Source organism: Papio anubis, chromosome 10 (assembly GCF_008728515.1).
Source record: "Papio anubis isolate 15944 chromosome 10, Panubis1.0, whole genome shotgun sequence".
NCBI classification, from domain to species: Eukaryota; Metazoa; Chordata; class Mammalia; order Primates; family Cercopithecidae; genus Papio; species Papio anubis.
In genome coordinates this window covers 12940860-12964615 of record NC_044985.1, presented here as the reverse complement: position 1 = coordinate 12964615, position 23756 = coordinate 12940860, and the positions used below count along the sequence as shown (strand labels likewise).

The window sequence follows — 23756 nt, the reverse complement described above, 5'->3', positions numbered from 1 at the left end:
GAATGAGCCACAAGGATGATATACCTTCATCTAATATCCTTCTTCATGCTTATAGAAAGAGCCAATATGGTATTTAAGAGGATGAGGAGGATGAAGTGAGAAAACAGGGTTGAAAAGGAGTAGAGAGCAGTATGAATGGCTGCCTATTTGACTTTCAGGTCATATTATGCCAAACGCATCACTACTAAGTGGTGATTTCATGTGACATGATTTGGTCATTAGACATGGGATTACACTTGAAAGGTTTCTAAGGGAAGATTAACTTTGAACAGAATTTTGGAAGATAACTTTCTCTGTGTGTGTGCGCACGCACGCACGTGTGTGTGTGTGTACAAATAATAATATTGTATGTTTGCCTTCTTAGCGGCCCCTAAGGCCCCTAACTTCTTTTCCCAAGTCATCTCCAATTGATGTTAATAAGGAAAGGTTTCTATAACAACATCATCTTTGCTCTAAGCAAGTAGAAAGGAGATCCTAGGGAGGTAAATTCAGAAGATCAGAGTGAAAAAGAACCTTCAAGAGGGAGAGGAGCATTAGACATCCATGGTAAAACCAGGAGGTGGGACAGTAGTGCTTAGGTTGAAGAAAGTACAGAGGAGATGTCCTTGTCAATGAGAAGGAATGTGTTGGAGAAGGGACTCTATGAATATGGTGTTTAAGAGTTCTTTGCATAGCAAGTAATAGGAAACCAAACTCCAACTCATTTGTGCCAGAAGAGAATGCCTTTTCTCTGGGGGCTGAAGAATCCAAGGGAATAGATTAGGCATTGTATGTAGAAGAAAATAACATATTTGCAGCTTCTTGTTTGACTTTTAACTTCTGTCCTTCCAGAATATTTAGGGATGTCTCATAGAACCTTGCCGGCAGTTCAGAAAATGGGGTTTTGTTACAGGCTGAATTGTGTCCTCTCAAAATTTGTACGTTGAAGTCCGCACCCCCAGGGCCTCCAAATGTGGCCTTGTTTGGAGACAGGGTCTTTAAAGAAGTAGTTAAATCAAAATGAAGGCATATGAGTGAACCCTAATCTAATGGGACTCGTGTCCTTATAAAACAAGGAAGTGTGGCTGCTACAGAGAGAAGGTCATAAGAAGACACTGGAAAAAGATGGCCATCTGCAAGCCAAAAAGAGAGGCTTCAGAAGTAGCCGACCCTGACGACACCTTAAACTAAGATTCCAAAAATCGTGAGTGAATGAATTTCTGTTATTTTAGCCACATGATCTTTGCTACTTGTTAGAGTGGCCATAGCAGATTAATACAGGCTATAAGATGCTTGATTCTGAATTTTAGAATTTTCAGCACTGGAATAGTGACTATCATTGAAAGAATCTCTGCCCAGGCACCTGGAAACTAAGATATGAAGAGAAATGTTCACTGCAGGCCAATGCCTTGATGCAAATGGCTCACAGTAAATTCAGCCTACTATTCCTAAGGATGAGCCAAATTATGGATGCTTCACCTTTGTAGGAAGCAATTCATTTCAGAGGCTGTCTGGAGCCTTGAGACTTCATCTGCATATTAATTGCAAATGTGATATTCTTGTACAAGTCTGCTTAGTGTTTTTATTCTTAAAGACAACTCTATGTCTGATGTTTTCCCTCTGGCTATAGTCATTGTATTTGCACACAGGGCATTTTATTTCCCTTGATTCTTAACTAATTTTTTCTCTCTCAACCTCATAAGAAACAACAATATTTATTTCCAAAAATTCGTGGTGAAAAATTTCTATAATCATTAAAAAAACCCAAGCCTCCCAGTGTATGGGAAAGTACAATGCCTTTATAAGGCAAGAATGCCAGGCAGGTAGAGACTGCTCCATTCTCCAAAAATGGCCAACTTTTTCCACACCCTACTCTCTAAAAGAGGCCAAGACAGAATCAGAGAGGGCTTCTGATTGGCTGGCCATTCAGATTTTACAACGTTTCCACTGAGAATTAACCTCCAAAAAATCACCTAGGAATCTCAGGCCCACCATGCTTGTGAATGTCTTTCTGGAAGTCAGCTGGCAGGCAAGAGGCCATCCACATCCTCATCCTCATCCTCCTGCATTTTACCTGCCTCTAAGCATGCTTTACATTAGATGTAATAATTCTGTTTCCAGCCACAAAACTTGATCCTTATAATTCAACCATAATCAAGTTTCCAATGGGAAAAATCATTTGCAGAATATTTGCCTTTCTATTTTTGTTTCTGTTATTTTTTTTCCTTGTAGAAATAATATTACATCTTAACCAATTCATTCCTTCACATTTCTGGAAACATAGAAAACATATTTTCCACCACCTTGTGTGTCAGGGTGGGCCATCTGACCAGGTCTGGAAAATGGAGTGTGAGAGAAATGATGTACTCTTTTCCCACGTTGACCCCATATAAAGCATCTCCCAGGTGTGAGTCTCTCTCTTTACTAGTGACATGTGAGGATGATTGTCCCAGGGTGGAAGCAGTCTGGACCCCCAACCATTCTTCAAGGAGTCCCTCCAGGACAGCCAACGAACCAGAGACATCTGCATTGGAATTTGTGTGAATAAAAAGTTTTCTGTACAATATGACACTTTAGCATTGTGGAGTATAAGAGCTAGTAGATTTTTCTTTCTTACCTTAAGCAATACAGAATTTTTTTCATTTGTACAGGAATGATGATGGCCCTCAAAGACTGAGTCTCTGTGAAGAAGAGAACATATTAAGATAATTTCAATTACACAGTAGCTTAAGAAATATTAAGTTGAGTCAATCATATAATCCCTTTAAATCCAATCCTTTTCTTATCCTGCCTTCTTCATCCTCCAAATCCAATCAGCAGTGGAGAAAGCTATTTCTTGTCAGTCTTATGTACCTGCCCAAGCTGTGAGTGAGATGGCAGAGTACTTCAGCAGGGTCATTGGTCTGAGAGCTGTGAAATTGAGTTGGAGTTCCAGTGGTGCACTGACCTGCTGTGGGACCATGAATAAGTGATTTCCCTCTTTCTATGATAAGTACAAAGGGACACTTGCCATATCAAGAGTTTGAACTAATTTTAGCTGAGTTCCACTCTGCTCTTTCACATATTTTCACACTCAACTTCTCAAATTCAGAGCTTAAAACCCAGAAGCCTATGAATGTGCAAATGAATGTTATTTGGATTGCATCATGTCTTAAAAATAAATATATATATATACACACACACATACATATATATACACACACACACATACATATATATATAAAACTCAAGCTTAAGCTTCACCAACAGCATTTGCTTTTTCCTATGGCAACAAATAATTGGAGCTTAGTAGCCAGTTGCCCCTTTTAAATGAGGTGTGTGTTTTCTGTTTGAAACAGTTCCCACTACTCCCTAATGTTATACATTGGCCTAATTCTATCCACCTGGCCAGTAGACATTGAAGTTTGCATCATAGTTAGAGTTCACTTTAACCTTTCTTTTTTTTTTTTGAGACGGAGTCTCGCTCTGTCGCCCAGCCTGGAGTGCAGTGGCCGGATCTCAGCTCACTGCAAGCTCCGCCTCCCGGGTTCACGCCATTCTCCTGCCTCAGCCTCCCGAGTAGCTGGGACTACAGGCGCCCACCACCTCGCCCGGCTAGTTTTTTGTATTTTTTTTTTTAGTAGAGACGGGGTTTCACCGTGTTAGCCAGAATGGTCTCGATCTCCCGACCTCGTGATCCGCCCGTCTCGGCCTCCCAAAGTGCTGGGATTACAGGCTTGAGCCACTGCGCCCGGCCCACTTTAACCTTTCTTAAACCTGCCAACACTAGGGATCCAGGAGGAAAGTCAATACTGAGACAGAACTGGGATATAAACTTGGCAAAGCCAGGATTTGCTACCAGCTAAGGAAAACCAATCTTGAGAGCAAGCATCAGGGTCTGCATCTGTCTGACACCCTAGAGAAAGATGTTAAGTTGAAACAAAATAATTGTAATAACTCAAACAGTTTCAAATACACTATAGTATCTTTGCCACATCCTTGATAAGTCAAGCGTCTTAAACTGTTAAGTTCTTCTTCTATGAAAAATAAATAAAACAAAATCGTGGAAACATTAAAAAGATCAGTGGTTGCTAGGGGTTGGAGTAGAAGGAGGGATGACTAGGGGGAGCACAGATGATATTTAACGCAGTGAAAATACTCTGTATGATACTATGGTAGATACATGTCGTTATACATTTGTCCAGGTCCATAGAACGTGTAACAGCAAGTGTAAATCCTAATGTAAATTATGGATTTTGTATGTCTATGGTGTGTCGTTGTAGGTGAATCCGTTGTAACAAATGCATCATTGTGGGGATAATGGGGACAGCTCTGTATGTGTGGGCGCAGAGAGTATATCAGAGTATGTGAAACTGATGGGAAACTAAAACTGCTCTAAAAAATTGTCTTTAAATTTTTAAAAGTTGAAAAAAATAAAAGGGCTCATGTGAGAACTAAATGAGATGGTTTTTATGTAAACCATAGGGCCTAGTGCATAATAGACATTCATTAAGTGGTAGCCACCACTATCATCACAATTGGTAAAAGTGATTTGCAGGTATATAGCAATGAAGCTTGACGGGGGAGGAGTTGTGAGATAAAAGTGGGGATCTAGGCTTCATTACTGGCACCTAGGGAGATGCTTTCTATAAGGGAGAGGAAGGTAACTTTGCCAGCTCATACCTAAGTGTGTGCTTAGCACTCATGTACAGGCAACCACCTCTAATCCTCTCTCTTTCAAAATGTCAGGTAAAATGGGTAAAACTGTTGCTCGGTATCTTTCATGTTTTCCCTTGCTTAGTGTCTTTCAGATCACATGCCACTCTTCTGAGAACTTTTCTATTTCAAACTTTATTTTAACTTGTTTTCACCCATATTATAAAATTTGGAACAAGGAGGAGAACCATAACAAAGAGAATGGTTAAGGAAACTAGTATTGACAAAGAACCCACTGTGTGCCCAGCACTGTGCTTGGTACTGTCCTCCTAAGAATACTGCACATTTGATACTCTAAATTCCATTGGACTGAGCATGAAAGTCAGATTCAGAAAGATTAAATGACATTTTTCTGTTTTGCTTTCATAATCGCACTTATCAATATGTCAAATGCTTTTTTAAAAAATTCAATTACTGGTTTGCTTTGCTTCCTATTTGTCCTACTCCGACATAAGTTTCACATGAGACAAGATCCTATTTTCTTCAATATTTTATACTCAGTGCCTAAACAGTACTTGGCAACATAAATAATTGTTGAGTGCATGAATTTTTAATTAATGAGCGAATGAAAACTGCCTAGAGATAACTTTGATTCCTGGCATGCCTGCTTCTAAGTCCACACTCGATCTATTCTGACCATGAAGCTGACTGCTCAGAGGCTTCCTGGGTGGTGTAACTGTGCCAGGGGAGGCACAGACATTACAGGCCTCTGGCCTTCCCATCCTCTTCCACTGGTTATGAAAAAAGGTGTTTCATCTCTCTCCTTCTTCCAAAAATGCCTCCTTTTGTAAGTTTTAAATACTAATTGATATTAGTTGTTTCTATACTATCATCTATTTGCTGGAAATCTTTGTCCATGTGCCGTATGTGAAGTATCAAGAAGAAGATGGCACTAATGCAGAGTCATCTACTGCCTCAGCCAAAAGCCTCTTGGACACTTCATCTGGAAGAAGGAGACATTCACAGGCATGGTTAGCCTGTCCTGAGCATGAATTAGACTTGGAAGAATGACAATTCAGGCTGCTATTCACATCTAGCAGTGCCAGGTCATCTTACCCCTGCAGATTTTACTGGCTCCATTGCAATGGAAGCATTACATTAAAGGTGTTTTCTCATCCATACTCTCATTTTATCCTCAAAGAACTTCATGCACTAGAGTAAGAGATGTTAGGTCCCACTTTGCAGGTCAGAAAATAAGAGTTCAGGAGCCAAAATGACTTGTCTAAGACCACAAAAAGTTATCAGCAGAGGTAGAGCTCAGACACTTGAATTATATTTTTAATGAGTCATGCAAAATCTTGGTCTCTACATTCATTCCACACAAATGTGATGAAGTCTTAATATGTTCTGGGTTCCCAGGTAAATATAAGGATGCAGAGCCAAGCAGTTTGGTATGGGGGAGATAGCACAGACATTAGTGTTGTGGAGACCTGGCACTTTAATTCCTAAGCTCATGACCAGAGTCAAATTGAGTAGCACTTCTCAACCTCTATTTTCTCATTTGTAAAACAGAAACACTGATACCTGCTGTCTAGCTTGCCATGAGACTTAAAACAGATAATGTGCATAAAGTATTTTGCATAGTGTTTTCCCTTCCTGCCACCTGTCAATGACACAGTCATTTCTTCAAGGAGGTTGCATTTCAGAAACACAGTTTAGGTACATAGCTCAAGGTCTGCCAATAAAGGGCAAATGCCAAAACATATAGGGAAACAAGTATTCTCATGAGTGGCTGTTCTAACATCACTCACAAAGGGGTGGGGATTTCTCTGACGTTCTCCAACTATCCTTAAACATGACTATCAATAATGCTAATGAGGATTTCACCAGCCATCACATTCCATTAAACGTAAAAATTTTGTCTTAAAGCAATAATACATTGCTATTGTTCATTCAAGAAAATTATCTTCCTTTTGGACAGAGGATAGCTATTGGGTAGGAGATGGGAACAAGACAGAAAACTACAAAATAAACATAGTCCATGCCATAAAGTACACCAAATACCATGCTAAAGTTTCTGATTTTCATTAGACAAGGGAACAAAGAGGAAACCAACAGTTTCAGAAGACAAATGATCCATTCAGTTTAACGAGATACGGATCCAGCCTTCAAAGAAATCCTGGTAACTACAGCACTCATTATGAAAGAACCTACAGATATCTGATCTTCCCACCCTTATTTTGGGATTCACAATGATAGAGACAATAAAAATGCTATTCATCCATGTATCTTTATAATAATATTAATAATAAAATTAATAATGATAATTTATGTATTGAATGACCACTATAACGTAGCCACTCTATGGGCCCTTCGAAGTGTTATAGCATTTCACTGTCAGTGACTAAAACTTAGCAAGGCTCAGTCAGTGTTTTATTCTAATGATGATGATTAACTGGCTTAAATCCAAGACATACAATCCCAGCTTAGTGGGGTTGCAGCTCTGTTACGTTTTATCGGTCACTGTCAGAGATTTCCAAAACTTTGATGTAATAGGGCAGCATGATAGAGTCAAAGCACTTTGCACTGAAATTCTACAGAGTGGAGCTCTTGTCCCTCCTTAATTATTGTCAACTCTCTGAATCTTAGTTCCCTCATTTGTAAAAATTAAGACTCTTCTGGATGCTCTTCCAAATCCTACTCAGCTTAAACAGTCTGACATTCTGAGAGGAATGGCTGGTGCTTTCCTGAAGATCTTAATCCTATGGTAACAGTGGTAGTTATGTCATTTGTTTCCTGGGAACCTGACATAGAGCCCCCGCCAGCTGAGCAGAGAAGCTCTTGGCCCATTCTGTACATTACCCTGCTGGACTTTCCAATTGTGTTAATTGGATGCTTTGAACCAGAGAGACCTGCACCTGGCTTCTCCCATGAGCAAGATCACACATTCTCCAAATAAAATGACAGTGGTTGCCTCCATGTGAGATTGGCTGGTTTTTGTGGATTTGCACCCTCTACTGTGGTCTAATTTTCACATCACTTAGTGCTTGCATGAAAGCGTTTCACATTTTTAGGAAAAACCATTTCATCTCTCTTCATCCAATATAATTTTTCCCACACTACCATAGATATCATTATCACATCTTTCAACCTTTACTATCAGACCTTAAAAGTAAGTAAACAGATAAGTACATCATTAATGCAGCTACAGAAGATAAGGATTTAAGTGCAGCACCACTCACTGATACAGAAAGTGAAAAATAAGACTACCTGACACTGGAGAGGGATAACCAAAGTACATCTTTAAGACAGTTGTCAAAGATGAATATTTAAACCCACCGAATTTGTCAAATTTAGATTTTTTCAGAGGGGATGAGTAACCATTTCAATACCCAAGATGAGACCAAGAAGGATTACATTTTAACTCTAGTAAATGAAGTTCGGGGTGGATAGTTATTGAATATGTACTATGTGCCAGGCTTGGTGGTCGTCTTAGTCCATTTGGCTGGTATAACAGGTTACCATAAACTAGGTAACTTAGAAACAGCAGAATTTTATTTTCTACACGCTGGAGGCCAGTAAGTTCAAGATTGAGGTGCCAGCAGATTGGGTGTCTTGTCAGGGCCCTCTTCTTGCTTCATAGATGGTTTCTTCTCACTGTGTCCTCAGATAGTGGAAGGAATAAGGCAACTCTTTGGGATCTCTCATACAAGGGCACTAATCCCATTCATGAGGGCTTCACCTCATGACCTAATTACCTCCAAGGGCTTCATCTCCTAATACCAGTACCTTGGAGATTAGGTTTCAATGGATGAATTCGAGGGAGACACAAACATTCAGCCTGTAGCAATCATAATCTGTTTACTTGTGCTATTCTATTTAATCCTCACAGCAATTCTGTCAGATAATATTTATGATCACCCCTTTTTTCACAGAAACATGAATTAAGGTGTAGATTAGTTCCGAACTTTTTCTAAGGTCACCAGCTTGAAAAAGGCAGACGCAGAAATTAAACCCCCAACCGTCTGACCCATACCTTCGTTTTCACCACAAACCTATAAGCCTGCTGCCTGGAAGCGTCGGAAAATGTGAACCATGTCATGTTTCCTCTGGTTTCTGCTGTTTTTTTCAGCATAACATCTTTTTGCAGCTGTGGTTTCTGTCTAAATTCAGTGAACTTTTGCTCTCTTCGGAATAAGTCCTGACTTCATAATGGGTGACAGTGACCCGCTGGAGGAAAAATGACTCCCACAATCGAGCATTTCTTCTGTCTACTACCCCCAGGACTCAGCGTCAGCATTTCCTAAGTTAAATTACACCGCGGACTTCTCTCCATTCCCTGACAGCAGGACAGATAGCCCCAATGTGAGCTTAATTACTTCTGCAGTTATGCGGACACAATTTTGCTGCAAATCATCTTGGGCCAATAAACCAAGGTCTGTCTTTACGCCAAAAGATAATAAAATCTCCCAGAAGAGGAGCAGCTTCCTCCATATAAATAGAACCAGGCTTTCATTGGTTGCAACCAGCCATTTACTTCAGAGCGAGGGGAAGGCACTGTGAAGAATTATTAACAATTTTTGGAACAAGTACCTTCAGTCAGCATATTTATTTTTTAAGAAGACGTTGGAAGAAAACATTTTCATCTGGAGTGTGAAGTGACAGATAACAGCGGAAATCTATGGGAAGCTGGTTACAAACGTATTGCTCTGCTCTGTGTGTGTAAGAGGATAGCGAGTGGAGAGTAAAGCATGTAGAGGAGTCATCCTTCAAAAAACAATTGTGTGACTTGCAACCTTAAAGAGTGAAAAGGACTTTTAAGGAAAGTCATATTCTGATATTCCAGCAACACTCGATGGCTCATCATCACCTCCCTTCAGTAACACACCTCTGTGAAGATGAACGATAGAACAACACAGAGAAGGGATCGTAGTGCGGCTCCCTTTCACAGTTCCCAGAAACAGAGTATTTATGGAATCAGATGAGGGGCAGAGCTAGAGCGAAGGTCTCTTTTCTTCAAGGGCTTGAAGAATAGAGTGGTTATCAGGGAACATTTTCCTAGACATTACACCTGAAAGGTCATTATTTCACTTCTCTTTCATCTAAAATTGTGATTTTTCTTAATGGCATATTTGTGGTTGGGGAGCCTGGCAAAGTATTGGAGAGTGAAAAATAGGTTTTATGACTTAGAAGGAATATCAAAAGCCACTAAGCTTTATTTGTAATGTAAAAATAATAATTCAATAATCATGTGTTGATCGTGAACCCCAGGATGCAGAACTCAAAGAGACCCCACACATCATCTAATCCCAGTGGAGCAGGCTCTGTTTCTCAAGTTCTTTACAGCTTGAGAAACAGGGGCTGCTCGGTGGCCCTGCCCTGACCTGGGGCCTCTGGGTCGGACAGCACTCTCTAGTCTCACTAAAAAGGTTACTTATATTGGACCTCCATGTTACTTTCATCTCTTTGCCCTAGCAATCCTTCGTAGAGTAATATTTGAAGAAATACATTCCAGGTGTTTACATCCCCAAGGGACATCCTAGCTCCTTACTATCCTAGTTACCTCCTCTAGTCTCTGTCTGGTTTCTCAGTCTCCATTTTAAAACGTCATGTTATGAATTAGAAACAGACTTAAGAAATAAGGAATACTAGAAAATTAAAAGTTTTATCAAATGAACTCTGCAAAGAAAGAACTGGCATCCTCAGGGTACTTAGGGAGGTTGTTTGGAAGAAGCAGATTTTGAATCACGATGTGCAAGGGAAGTGAACATCAGTGAGTGAAAAACAATCAGGATGGCTTTCCTCATAGGGTGAAAAGGAAGGGGGAAGGGCTGGATCGTAGAAAACTGTACTAGCCAAAATAGAAAGACAAATGTGAGAGAGGAGAGTGAAGGGAAAAAAAAAAAAAGGCTTAGAAAGGTCCACTGTCTTTATCTTAGCCAATTAAGTTCTGAGACCATCCAGGAATCACCTTTCATTTTGGAGATGCAGAGATGACCTGTTACTTGTAGGCAGTTAAAATTACTTAGGGACACTTTCTAGGAATAGAATTCAGATCTCCTAATTTCAAGTCCAGTGTAAAATGGTCTGAAATTTAAGTTGAAATGATTGCTTAATCCTGTTCTACTACTAGATTTAGCAATGTGACAACCTGAAACAGAAAAAATATATATATATTATGTCTAAAGGAAAAGAAGGAAAGAAAGAAAGAAAAGATGATAAAAACCCACAAAATAAAGCAAAGAAGTCTAATAACCCTGGAGGATTTTTTGCCCATAATGACCCTTTTGTGATGCTTCTTTTGAAATATCAAAAAACAAATTTTCACACGTCGTTTCTATGGCCTCTGTTTCCCTTCCACATTCATGGTGATACTAGGTGGTGTTTACTGAGTCTGGAATTGCCCAGCTTCATTCAACTGGTTTGTGAAGAAAAGTGCCAAAGAGCAGAGCCTGGGCTGCAGTGGAAGCTACAAAAAATGAATTTCCTGTTTGGGGAGGCAAATGTCACATTTCACAAGCAGCACAAGGTAGAATTCCCTCAGAAAATAATGGATGTGGTGCAAATGGTAATAAAACAGATTTCTGAGGGTTAGGTAATACATGGGTGCTGGTGAAGACAAGGAAAATTTATTGGAGGTTTAACAGATGTCAGAGGAAGTGGAAAGGCATTCAGGCAGCACTGTAAGTGCAAAACTAAATTGTAAATTGTGTGGAATAATGAGGGTGAGTTGAGGAACATTAGGAAATGTGGCAAATTGGGGACTATGGTGGTGGTCTATGGAAAATGTGAATACTACATCTTCAAAAATGTTTACTTAGTATATAGTACAAGCCAGCCATGCCAGGCACTGTGGTGGGTGCTGGGGAATCACTGCAGAGCAAGATCTATGGACTTTACAATTTAGGAGGCAACATTTTCCATTACAAAGGCATAACAAAGAGTAAATGTGATGAGAGACCGAACATCAAGAGCTGTGTGAGCATCACAGAAGCATGTGGCCCAGCCTCAGAAGAGTAGTCAAGGAAGTCTTTACAAAAGCTGTGATGTTTCAGTTGGACCTAAAGGAAAATTAGGAATTAGGAGAGAAGAGGAGTATTCAGGGTGGAGGAGGGACTAACATGTGCAAATGTACAGAGGCAAAAGATAGCAACCTGGAAGATGTTTCGTGTCATCTGACATGGTGTGAGGGCAGGAAGTTATATGAAAATATGCTGAAAAGGAAGGTGGCAGCTGGTCATGGGCCTTCAACAAACCCATTAAAGGCACCACTTTGGACAGACAACAGCAAACCAATGAGCACCTTGAAAGTCCTGCCTTGATGGTGTTTACAGCACAGTGGAGTGACAGATAAGTCATTAAACATTTACAAAGGCATATGCTAAGTACCATGACAGGGATATGCACAGGCAGAAGACTGACAAAGTAAATCAATTCATGGATTTTTGCCTACAATTTATCCTCACTCATTCACAAATGTATATTAAATTCCTTCTATTATGTTGGGCACTGGGAATATGGAAACATATGAGAATCATTTCCTGTTCTTAAGAAACTCATATCCTGAGATGACATAAAAGAAAGTCAACATTTATATCCAAGCATGGTAAGTGTCCTGGCAAAGATACTCAGGCACAATGGGAGGAGAGAGAAAGAAAATGCACCCATCCTGGGGACAAGAGGAGGCTATAAGTTAGAGACGAAGAGTTGGTCATTTATTAAAGACAAGGTAGGAGTTAGCTCTATGGGCAGGAGCAACCCCTCTGGGCAGACGGACTGGGGCACACATCTGTCTGTGGGATCCTTCATACCCACAGTGTTGCAATACCTATGGACATACTCTGTGACATGGCTCATAGCACAACTGCCCTCCATTATGGCCCACCATAATTTCATTTTAATAGACCTCAAATCAGTTCTCTCCTGAGAGTGGACCATATATTCAGCTGGTCTCTCTGGCCATGATTTCACCACTTGTCTTCATGTTTTAATCACACACTCTAATAAAACATGAGCCTTTTAAAGACAGTCAGTCATTCAAGGATCAAAGTCACATGGGAGGGTTTGGTTGTCTGCCAAATTAAAGCCTGGCCTTGAATTGCAAGGAAAAGAAAGATTGCCCCTAAGATAAATATTTGGAGTATAGGAGACATGACTAGACTGTGATAAATTTTTAAGTTATGGAATATCGCATTTGAAGCGGCATCTCCTGGGGATATCCTTTTAGTTTGTTTGCCCAAATTAAAAAAATGCATGGGAAAATAATGAGTCTTAAGAACATAATGTTAGTAGGAAAATCTCAAGATAAACTTTTGTTCTGAACAAATATTAAGGAAGAGCAAATTGTAAATGGTAAATTTAAAGTCAGAACTTTTGTTCTAACTTTTAATATCCTAGTTAAGGCATTGGGCTGCAGAGGAAATAAAAAAGTGGTGTTGGCATATTTTTTCTCATTTTTAATCTTGTGTCAAAAATAGAGGTAAATTTCCACCTGCCTCAGAAATTTTCTGTGATAAGTAGGAAGATCACTAGCTTCAGGATGCCTGGAATTCTGCCTAAATATTCTAATTCTATCTCAGCCTCAAATTTTTCATCTTTTAAAAGGAATCTCATCACAGTAGCATTAATGGCAAGATCAACTTTCTAAGCCTCAGTTTCTTCATCTGCAATGTGAGATAGTGATGCTAATCCAAAGCTGGCAGTTAGTAGTGTAAGGGACAAAATAGAAATAATTGCTACTGGCTGCCCAGGGTGGATTCTCAGAAGGATGCTGAAATAATAATATCCAGGCCCAGAGGAAGAGTTCAGTGATTAATTAATACAATCAGGCACTAGGCCAGGCTAAATTATCTTTCACAGTAATATCCATTGCCTTCAAAGAGGCACTTTTTTTTTTTTTTTTTTTTTTTTTTTTTTTTGAGATGAGTCTCACTGTTTCACCAGGCTGGAGTGCAGTGGCGCGATCTCAGCTCATTGCAACCTCTGACTCCCGGGTTCAAGCTATTCTCCTGCCTCAGCCCCCGGAGTAGCTGGGATTACGGGCACATGCCACCATGTGCAGCTAATTTTTGTGTTTTTAGTAGAGATGGGGTTTCTCCATGTTGGCCAGGATGGTCTCTATCCCCTGGTCCGCCCACTTTGGCCTCCCAAAGTGCTGGGATTACAGGCCTGAGCCACTGTGCCCAGCCAAGACAAAAACTATTAAGGGAGAGAGAAAGGTAAATGAGGGAGCAGAGCATTTAGGACGTTACATCTGAAGTACCTACAGATTCCAGGAGCATATCCATATAATACAGAGTGTCCAAAGGTTTTTGGACACTCCAAGGGGTTTTGTGGGTCAAGTAGGGCCATCAAAGAGCAGCTGACACACTCTTCATTTTTACATACTGGTCTTTCAGAGTTGACCATCACTATTTTATATTCAAGGACAAAGACCTGAGCAAATGTGATGGTACAATTCAAAATAACTTGAAAGCTCTGCATGAAGAATTAAATGTAAGATAATATTGCTGCTTCATTTATCAACAGACCACTTACTCTTATCGTTGCAGGCAATTGTGAAAGAGCCTACAGCACGTGTGACTTAAGTTCTCAAATACCTGAGGCATTTCTCATGGGCACAGGCCTGTATAACCCACTCTTCTGTCTAGTATGGTGCTCAGCATAGAGTAATTAATACATTATTTATTCAGTTCATGAACAGATCTTCTAATTTTATATCGGATAAATTTTAACCAAAGATGGGTGAATTTAAACATTGTTCAAATGCTGCATAGTCTCCTAACTCTTAGCCCAATTAATTAATATCTAAAACTCTTATTACTCAAAAGTCATCCTAACTGCCACTTCAAACCTATGAGAGATTGCTATTATTTTTAAAAATTAAAATTCCAGAAGACAAGTGATAGCAAGGATGAAGAGAATTGGAACACTTGTATATTGCTGGTGGGATACAAAATGGTACAGCAGCTGTGGAGAATAGTTTGGTGGTTCCTCAAAAATTAAAAAATAGAACAAACATATGATTTGGAAATTCTGTTTCTGGGCATATACCCAAAAGAATGAAAAGCAAGGACTCAAACAGATATTTGTACACCCATGTCCATATCGGCATTATTCCCAATAGCTAAGGAGGAATCAACCCAATGTCTATGGGTACATGAATCAATAAACAAAATGTGTTATACACACACAATGCAATATAATTTAGCCTGAAAAGGGATATATGCGGGCCAGGCGCAGTGGCTCACACCTGTAATCCCAGCAGTTTGGGAGGCTGAGATACACAGATCACGTGAGACCAGCCTGGCCAACATGATGAAATCCCATCTCTACTAAAAACACAAAAATTAGCTGGGCATGGTGGCATGCACCTGTAATCCCAGCTACTTGAGAGGCTGAGGCAGAAGAATAGCTTGAATTGGGGAGGCAGAGGTTGCAGTGAGCCAAGATTGTGCCACTGCACTCCAGCCTGGGCAACAGAGCAAGACTCTGTCTAGGAAAAAAAAAAAAAAAAAAAAAAAGTACATGCTATAATATAAATGAACCTTGAAAACATACAAAGTGCTATAAGTATTTTGTCCTCACATATATAGATACCTAGAATAGTCAAATTCATAGATGCAAAAAGTAGAATAGTGGTTATCAAGGGCTGGAAGAAAGAGGACGTGAGAAGGTATGATGCTTAATAGGTACAAGGTTTTTTATGTGAGAAGATATGATGCTTAATAGGTACAAGGTTTCCGTTTGGGAAAATGAAAACGTCTGGAGCCATCTCCAGAACTATTATAGTGATAATAGTTGCAAAACGATGTAAATGTACTAAATGCCACTGAATTGCACACTTAAAAATGGTTAAAGTGGTAAATTTGATACTATGTATATTTTTACCACATTTTTAAAAGCCAAAAGCTAACTCCTATAAGAATAATAGCTTTTTAAAACATTCCTAATAATAGCTTTTAAAAACATTCCTAAATTAATATAATAATATGACATTTCCATCCTCTTCAACAATCTGGTAAGTAATGACTTAAAATCTTCTAGAATAGTTTTTTCAGCACTTTCTCACTCAGTTCTCTAGTATCTCCAGCCATGCTGATTTTTAACTGTGACTAAAATATGGATAAATTGACAACATATAGTAAGAATTGTTCACAGTAGAATAAGGATCAATTGATTTAGTAAAAGAAATACAAACTTTCAGCCATTTGGGAGTATTTGCAAAGTTAGGATTATTTACAAACAGAACTGCATATACCTCGATTGTTTCTATGTGTATCTCAGTAGCTCCTGCATTGTAATTCTGTGGTGTATGAAAGCGAGCATGCATCAAGGTTGACCTTGAGTTAGCAAGAACATGCTTAACTATTTCAGGACTTATGTATTTTCAGTACTTAAATAATGCTAGAATGCTATGTAATTATAGATCCCCATCTAAGAAAAGAATGGTCATTAAAAATAAAGGTTTAAGATATAAAGACACGAGTTGACTTTATTTAGAAACATGGGTTATAAAGGACCAAGCCCCACTGTCTGATGATACTGAATGAGATTATATTACACTAGATAATAAGCAAATAAAGATTGGCAAGGCTTCAGAGATGTTTGAGGCAAAGAACAAGAGTAATCAACATCATTCTATACATTATCCAATATTTTATTCACAGATTTAAGGATACGTGACAGGTGATTTGGTTTACTATGATTATTCCTGACTAGTGGTTTAAATCAAGTTGATTTAAACCAAGTTGTTTTAAACTACTAGTCAGGAATAATCACAGTAAAAAAATTTCTTCCTCAGAAAAGTACATTTTTATTATTTGGCATGGCCTTAATACATATTCTTCACAACTCATATAAGATTTAGAAGTCATGGCCGGGAGTGGTGGCTCATGCCTTAATCTCAACACTTTGGGAGGCCAAGGCGGGCAGATCGCAAGGTCAGGAGCTCCAGACCATCCTGGCCAACATGGTGAAACCCCGTCTCTACTAAAAATACAAAAATTAGCTGTCCATGGTGGCACGCACCTGTAGTCCCAGCTACTTGAGAAGCTAAGGCAGGAGAATCGCTTGAACCCAGGAAGTGGAGGTTGCAGTGAACCAAGATCGTGCCACTGCACTCCAGCCTGGGCAACAGAGCAAGGCTCCATCTCTCAAAAAAAAAAGATTTTAGAAGTTATTACTGAATGTACAGAGTACTCACTTAAAAGTGGCGAATTATTTTCATATGGTTTTCGAAGCATCATCAAAAAATGGATAAATAACTTTGTCATTTTACTTTTCAAATATAACTGAAGAGGATATTGGCAAAACCATTAGAAAAGGAACCTCCAATTTAACTGGTTAATTAATAATATTTGTTAATATTACAAAAAACAAAGACTTTTACTTGATTGATTGATTTCCAAATAAATGAAAAAGTACATGTAGACTGGCAATCATTCTGAAGCAACAAAAATATAAGTATAATGTTTTTAAAATCAAGTTATATTTATATAGCATTTTCCCATGAATAGTTTCATGTATGCACACATATACATTTTTATATAGAGACATATTATAATATATATTATATAAAATAATACCTATTGGTTATCACTGTAATGGCAAATGGGAAATTTTAAAAATTTTATTGGCAATGTTAGCGGGAGCAATATAGAATATTTGAAATGTTGAGTTATGCATCTAACTCAGCCTTCCTCTTGTTAATTCATAGACTGAAAAAGAAGGCAAGGCTTTCTTTGCATTTTCAATTTTTGGTTTTTCAACTTAAAGTATAATAGGGCCAAAGGAGGATAACTTCTAGTCCATACATAGAGAAAAAAACAATGCTGTGGAAGTTAGATCATCTTCATGAATCCAGATAAGAAATAAAATTTGAGTGATTGTCAAGCACCAGAAACTTTCTCTCTACTACTCAATTAAGCTCAGAGCAGGGCAATGAGATGCATACTACTGTCTCAGTTCTACAGATAAGTAAACTGAGCCTCAAAGGTCTGACTAGCTGTATGTGACCTCACAGCTAGTAAATTACAGGGCCTCTGCTCTTCCCACACTGTGAGTATATTTTAGGAGGCGTTAGGATGTAACACAGGACCATGCTACATTTATAAACATTTTCTTATTAAAGTCAATAAGTGCTTGGTAGCAAAAATATACATTAGGAATTATCTCTCTATTATAATACTATTATGGAATTTTAATTTTAATTAAGTTTAAATATGCTAACTTAATTTAAATATATGAATATATGCTAAATCCAACATATTAATGGAGCACCTTTTATGAGCAAGCATCTGGTACAAAAATATGTGTAGACATAATCCCTTAAAGGATTGACAATTAATTGTGGAAAATAGAAAATGAATTATGACCTAGGTACACTGAGTTACATGCTATTGCAAAGACATAAACAAAGTTAAGGTATAAAAGGGGAAAAAGTCTTTCATGTAGATTTGTTATTTGGCAAATCAATTACGTGAAAAATAATTGAAGAAAGCTGATATAAATAAAAATTATGATTTTATATATTGAATGACTTTGATGTCTATGGCTTGAGGATATAACTTGGCTTATAAAGAAATTCTGAGAAGTATGTCTTCAGCCATGAAAATCAATAGGAAGTTCATCTCTACTGGGAATGGGGAAAGTACAAACTTGTTTTAACCGAGGTGAGGAATTTTTGATATATGGGGGGAAGGGCTTTCTGATGCATGAATTTAACTTTGGAATATGGGAAGTTAATCCAGTGCTTTACATTTTCTAAAGTGCTTTTGTGTATCCTATTCCTCACTAGATTTTCTTGCAATGTAGATAGATATGAGAGGTTTTTTATTCTAGATAAATTAATCAAGGATAAGCTATTCATCAAGGCTCACATAGCTGCTAAATGATGGAGTTAAAGCTCACATCTCGGATTCCTTAATTTGTAAATTTTCAAATACAAGTATAAGGTCCAAATACAATTTAAACGTAATTCTGTTTAATTAGATTAGAGGGTAGAAAATAAGTGAGAAACACAGAATTTTAGTGCTGGAAACTTTAGAAATTGTATTCAGGAGTTGCAAACTGTCTTAAAGGGTCAAGCGGGTAGGAAGGTAATGTAAAAGTAGATGCAGCTGGTGGTTAACTACAGTTGCTGAGTTCTGTGAAGCAGTCAGAACAATCTAGATTATGCTGCAGTAACAACTTCCAAACCTTAGGGACTTAGACTATGACACGTCCATTGTAGGTCAACAAGAAGAGTGACTCCATGTCTCCTTACTCCCATATCCAGACTGATGAAATGGTCCCTATACATAATGCTTACTGTTGCTGAGACAGAGAGGAGGTAATGTAGTGAATGCCACACTGCCTCTTAAGACTACTCAAAAGTGATACACACCCCTGTTCACATTTCATAGGTCAAAATAATTCTCATAACAATGTCTAATTTTAACCAGGAGAAGGGCAGGGGAGCACAGGAAGTGATATCCTACCATGTATTAGAAGGTAGAGTCAATAATATTCAGTGATAAGGAATTATGATCACAGGCTCCCCTCCTGCTCAACAAATGTTGAGTTCACTCTCCTTTTTAAATACTAAAAACATTTTCCTTGTCACTAAGGGATATAGCCCTAGAATCGCACCTGCTCAAAGTATCGAGCTGAAGGGCTGCACCATCTAGGTGATGTGTGGAGTCTCTTGATCTGGAGATCTATGAACGAAAATGTTATCTGCCCCCTCCACACAACCAACATACGCTGGTGTAACAGAGGCAGAAAAACTGCAATGAACACTCCTCTTCAGAATGAAGACTAGGAGTTGGACAGCTTCATCAGGTTTATAAGTATGCTGAAATCCCACAGGGCAGACATTTGCAAGGACTACCTTAATTAAGGATCGGAATGTTCTTTGATTAGACACTGATTCCATTCCTTGCAAGGAACCCCTAAGCACCTTGCTCTCTGTGGCCTTTGGTTCTGCTTTCTAAAAGGATCTTCTTCAGTATCTTTGCCCACATGCAAAGCCAGCATTAGAGAATACACTTTCTTTGGGGCTGAGTAGTTTTGTTAGACTACTTCCTGATCACAGAAAGTTTGAGGGCCCAAGGATTAGGTTAGTATTTGTATTATAATTCCAGATTGTTCAGTATATGCTGAAAGTTTCTTTAGTTGTATAACTCTTATGAAAACTCACCAGGTCCTTTGTCAGGGTTTCCTAGAGAAACAGAGCCAAACAGAATGTATATATAAGGAGAGGAAGTTATTTATTATGAGAAATTGGCCCACGATTATGGAGGGTGAGGAATTCCAGAAATCAACAGTTGGAAAGCTGGACACCCAAGAGAGCTAATGGTATGGTTTCAGTTAAAAAGCCAGCAGTCTCAAGACTCAAGAAGAATTCATGATTCACTTCTAGTCTGAAGGTAGGAAAAGAGCAATATTCCAGCTCAAGACAATCAAGCTGGATTGGTTGAGTGGGAGAGAGACTCAGCCCTCTGAGACGGAGGGTCTTCTGAGAAGGAGGGTCTGCCTTTTTGTTCTATTTAGACCTTCAACAGACTGAATGAGCCTTGCCCACATTATAGAGGGCAATCTGCTTTACCCAATCTATGAGTTCAAACGTTAATCTTATCCCAAAACACACTCACAGTCACATCTAGAATCATGTTTGGCTATCTGGGCAATCTGTGGACCAGTCAAGATAACAAATCAAATTAACTGGCATACCAGGCTTATTAATTATATTCTAATTGATATAATTTGGGGTTTCTCTTTGTGATTATACTACACAGATTATGTATAAATGCACATGTGTGTATTGTGCGTGTGTGTTTGCTTTCTCAGCCCTGTGATTCTTACTCTTGTGTTCTTAATTTACTTGTGGGTACCTTAAGTGCAACAAGATTCAGTGGATAAGCTGTTCTGGTTGTCTCTTCTATAAGGCCTGTTTTTTCAATTGAGAGATGCACTGGTGATATGACTTGGCTATGTCCCCACCCAAATCTCAAATTGTAGCTTCCACAATTCCCAAGTGTCATGGGAGGGACTTGGTGGGAGGCAATTGAATCAGGAGGGTGTGTATTTCCCATGCTGTTCTTGTGATAGTGAATAAGTCTCATGAGATCTGGTGGTATTCTAAAGGAGAGTTCCCCTGCACATGCTTTCTCTTGCCTGCTGCCATGTAAGACATGCCATTTTCCTCCTATGCCTTCCACCGTGATAGTGAGGCCTTCCCAGCCACATGGAACTGTGAGTCCATTAAACCTCTTTTACTTTATAAATTACCCAGTCTCAAGTATGTCTTTATTAGCAGTGTGAGAACAGACTGATACAGTACATTGGTACTGGTACAGTGGGGTGCTGCTGTAAAGATACCTGAAAATGTGGAAGAGACTTTGGAACTAGGTAACAGGCAAAGGTTGGAAGAGTTTAGAGGGCTCAGAAGACGACAGGAAGATATGGGAAGATTTGGAACTTCCTAGAGACTTGTTGAATGGCTTTGACCAAAATGCTGATAGTGATTTGGACAATAAGGTCCAGGCTGAAATGGGCTCAGATGGAGATAAGTAACTTTTTGGGAACCGAAGTAAAGATCACTCTTGCTATACAAAAAGACTGGAAGTATTTTGCCCCTGCCCTAGATATCTATGGAGCTTTGAACTTGAAAGAGATGATTTAAGGCATCTGGTGGAAGAAATTTCTAAGTGGCAAAGTGTTCAAGAGGAAGTAGAGCATAAAAGTTTGGAAAATTTGCAGCCTGACAATGCAATAGAAAAGAAAAACCCATTTTCTGGGGATAAATTCAAGCCTGCTGCAGAAATTTGCGTAAGTAATGAGAAACCCAATGTTAATCACCAGCACAATGTGGAAAAAACCTTCAGGGTATGTCAGAGACCTTCACAGCAGCCCCTCCCATCACAAGCCTGGGTGCCTAGGAGGAAAAAATGGTTTCATGGACTGGGCCTAGAGCCCCACTGCTGTGTGCAACCTAGAGGCATGGTGCTCTGTGTCCAGCTTCTCCAGACATGGCTAAAAGAGGCAAAGGTACAGCTCAAGCCATGGCTCCAGAGGATGCAAGCCCCAAGTCTTGGCAGCTTTAATTTGCTGTTGAGCTGACAGGTGCCCAAAAGTCAGGAATTGAGGTTTAGGAACCTCCATCTAGATTTCAGAGGTTTGATGGAAACCCCTGAATGTCCAGGCAGAAGTTTGCTGCAAGGGCAGGGTCCTAATAGAGAACCTCTGCTAAGCCAGTGCAGAAGGGAAATGTGGAGTTGGAGCCCCCACACAGAGTTCCCACTGGGGAACTGCCTAGTGGATCTGTAAGAACAGGGCCACCATCCTGCAAAACCCAGAATGGGAGATCCACTGACAGCTTGCACCATGTGCCTGGAAAAGACTCATACACTCAACATTAGCCCAGGAAAGCAGCCAGAATGGAGACCATACCCTGCAGAGTCACAGGGGCAGAGCTGCCCAAGATTATGGGAACCCAGCTCTTGCATCAGCATGACCTGGATGTGAGACATGAAGTCATAGGAGATAATTTTGGAGCTTTAAGATTTGACTGCCCTGCTAGGTTTCAGACTTGCATGGGTCCTGTGGACCTTTTGTTTTGGACAATTTCTCTCATTTGGAAAGGGTTTATTTACCCAATTCCTGTACCCCCTTTTTACCTAGGAAGTAACTAACTTGCTTTTGATTTTACAGGCTCATAGAGAGAAAGGACTTGCTTTGTCTCAGACGAACTTTTGGACTATGAACTTTTGAGTTAATGCTGAAATGAGTTAAGACTTTAGTGGACTGCTGGGAAAGCATAATTGGTCTTAAAATGTGAGGACATGAGATTTGGGAGGATCCAGGGGTGAAATGATATTGTTTGTCTGTGTTCCCACCCAAATCTCGAATTGTAGCTCTCACTATTCCCACATGTCCTGGGAGGGACCTGGTGGGAGGTAATTAAATCATGAGGGAAGGTCTTTCCTATGCGTTCTGTAAAGGTGAATAAGTCTCACAAGATCTGATGATTTTATAAAGAGGAGTTTCCCTGCACACGCTCTCTCTGGCCTGCCACCATGTAAGATATGACTTTCCTCCTCCTTTGCCTTCCACCATGATTGTGAGGCCTCCCTAACCTTGTGGAACTGAGTCCATTAAACCTATTTTTTTTTCAACTTTAAGTTTCAGGATACACATGCAGAACATGCAAGTCTGTTGCATAGGTATGCGTGTGCCATGGTAATTTGCTGCACCTATTGATCCATACTCTAAGTTCCATCCCCTCACCCACCAACCCCAACAGGCCCTGGTGTGTGTTGTTCCCCACCCTGTGTCCATGTGTTCTTATTGTTCAACTCCTACTTATGAGTGACAACATGCAGTGTTTCATTTTCTGTTCCTGTGTTAGTTTGCTGAGGATGATGGCTTCCAGCTTCAACCATGTCCCTGCAAAGGACATGATCTCATTTTTTTTTATGGCTGCATAGAAATTGAACTCCTTCCTTACACCTTATACAAAAATCAACTCAAGATGGATTAAATATTTAAATTTAAAACCCAAAACCATGAAAACCCTAGAAGAAAATCTAATCTAGGCAATACCATTCAGGATATAGGCATGGGCAAAGACTTCATGACAAAAACGCCAAAAGCAATTGCAACAAAAGCAGAAACTGACAAATGGGATCTAATTAAACTAAAGAGCTTCTGCACAGCAAAAGAAACTATCATCAGAGTGAACAGACAACCTACAGAATGGGAGAAAATTATTGCAATCTACCCATCTAACAAAGGTCTAATATTCAGAATTTACAAAGAACTTAAAACAAATTTACAAGAATAAAACAAACAACCCATAAAATAGTGGGCAAGGGATATGAGCAGACACTTCTCAAAATAAGATATTTAGGTGGCCAACAAATGTATTTTAAAAAGCTCAACATCACTGATCATTAGAGAAATGCAAATCAAAACCACAATGAGATAATATCTCATGTCAGTCGGAATTGGTGATTATTAAAAAGCCAAGAAACAATAGATGCTGGCAAGGTTGTGGAGAAATAGGAACACTTTTACACTGTTGGTAGGAATGTAAATTAGTTCAGCCATTGTGGAAGACAGTATGGCAATTCCTCAAGGATCTAGAACCCAGCAGTAGC

General features: G+C 39.3%; 1 long non-coding RNA gene across 4 annotated transcripts in view; it reads right to left on the bottom strand.

Moving 5' to 3' along the window:
- Positions 1-23756, bottom strand: part of LOC110740845 — a 551890-nt gene that overhangs the window by 274305 nt on the left and 253829 nt on the right. For all 4 annotated transcript variants that reach the window (XR_002516034.2, XR_002516035.2, XR_004176477.1 and 1 more), the window contains exon 5: positions 2597-2660. This is a non-coding gene — a long non-coding RNA (uncharacterized LOC110740845). The remainder of the gene's footprint in view (positions 1-2596; positions 2661-23756) is intronic.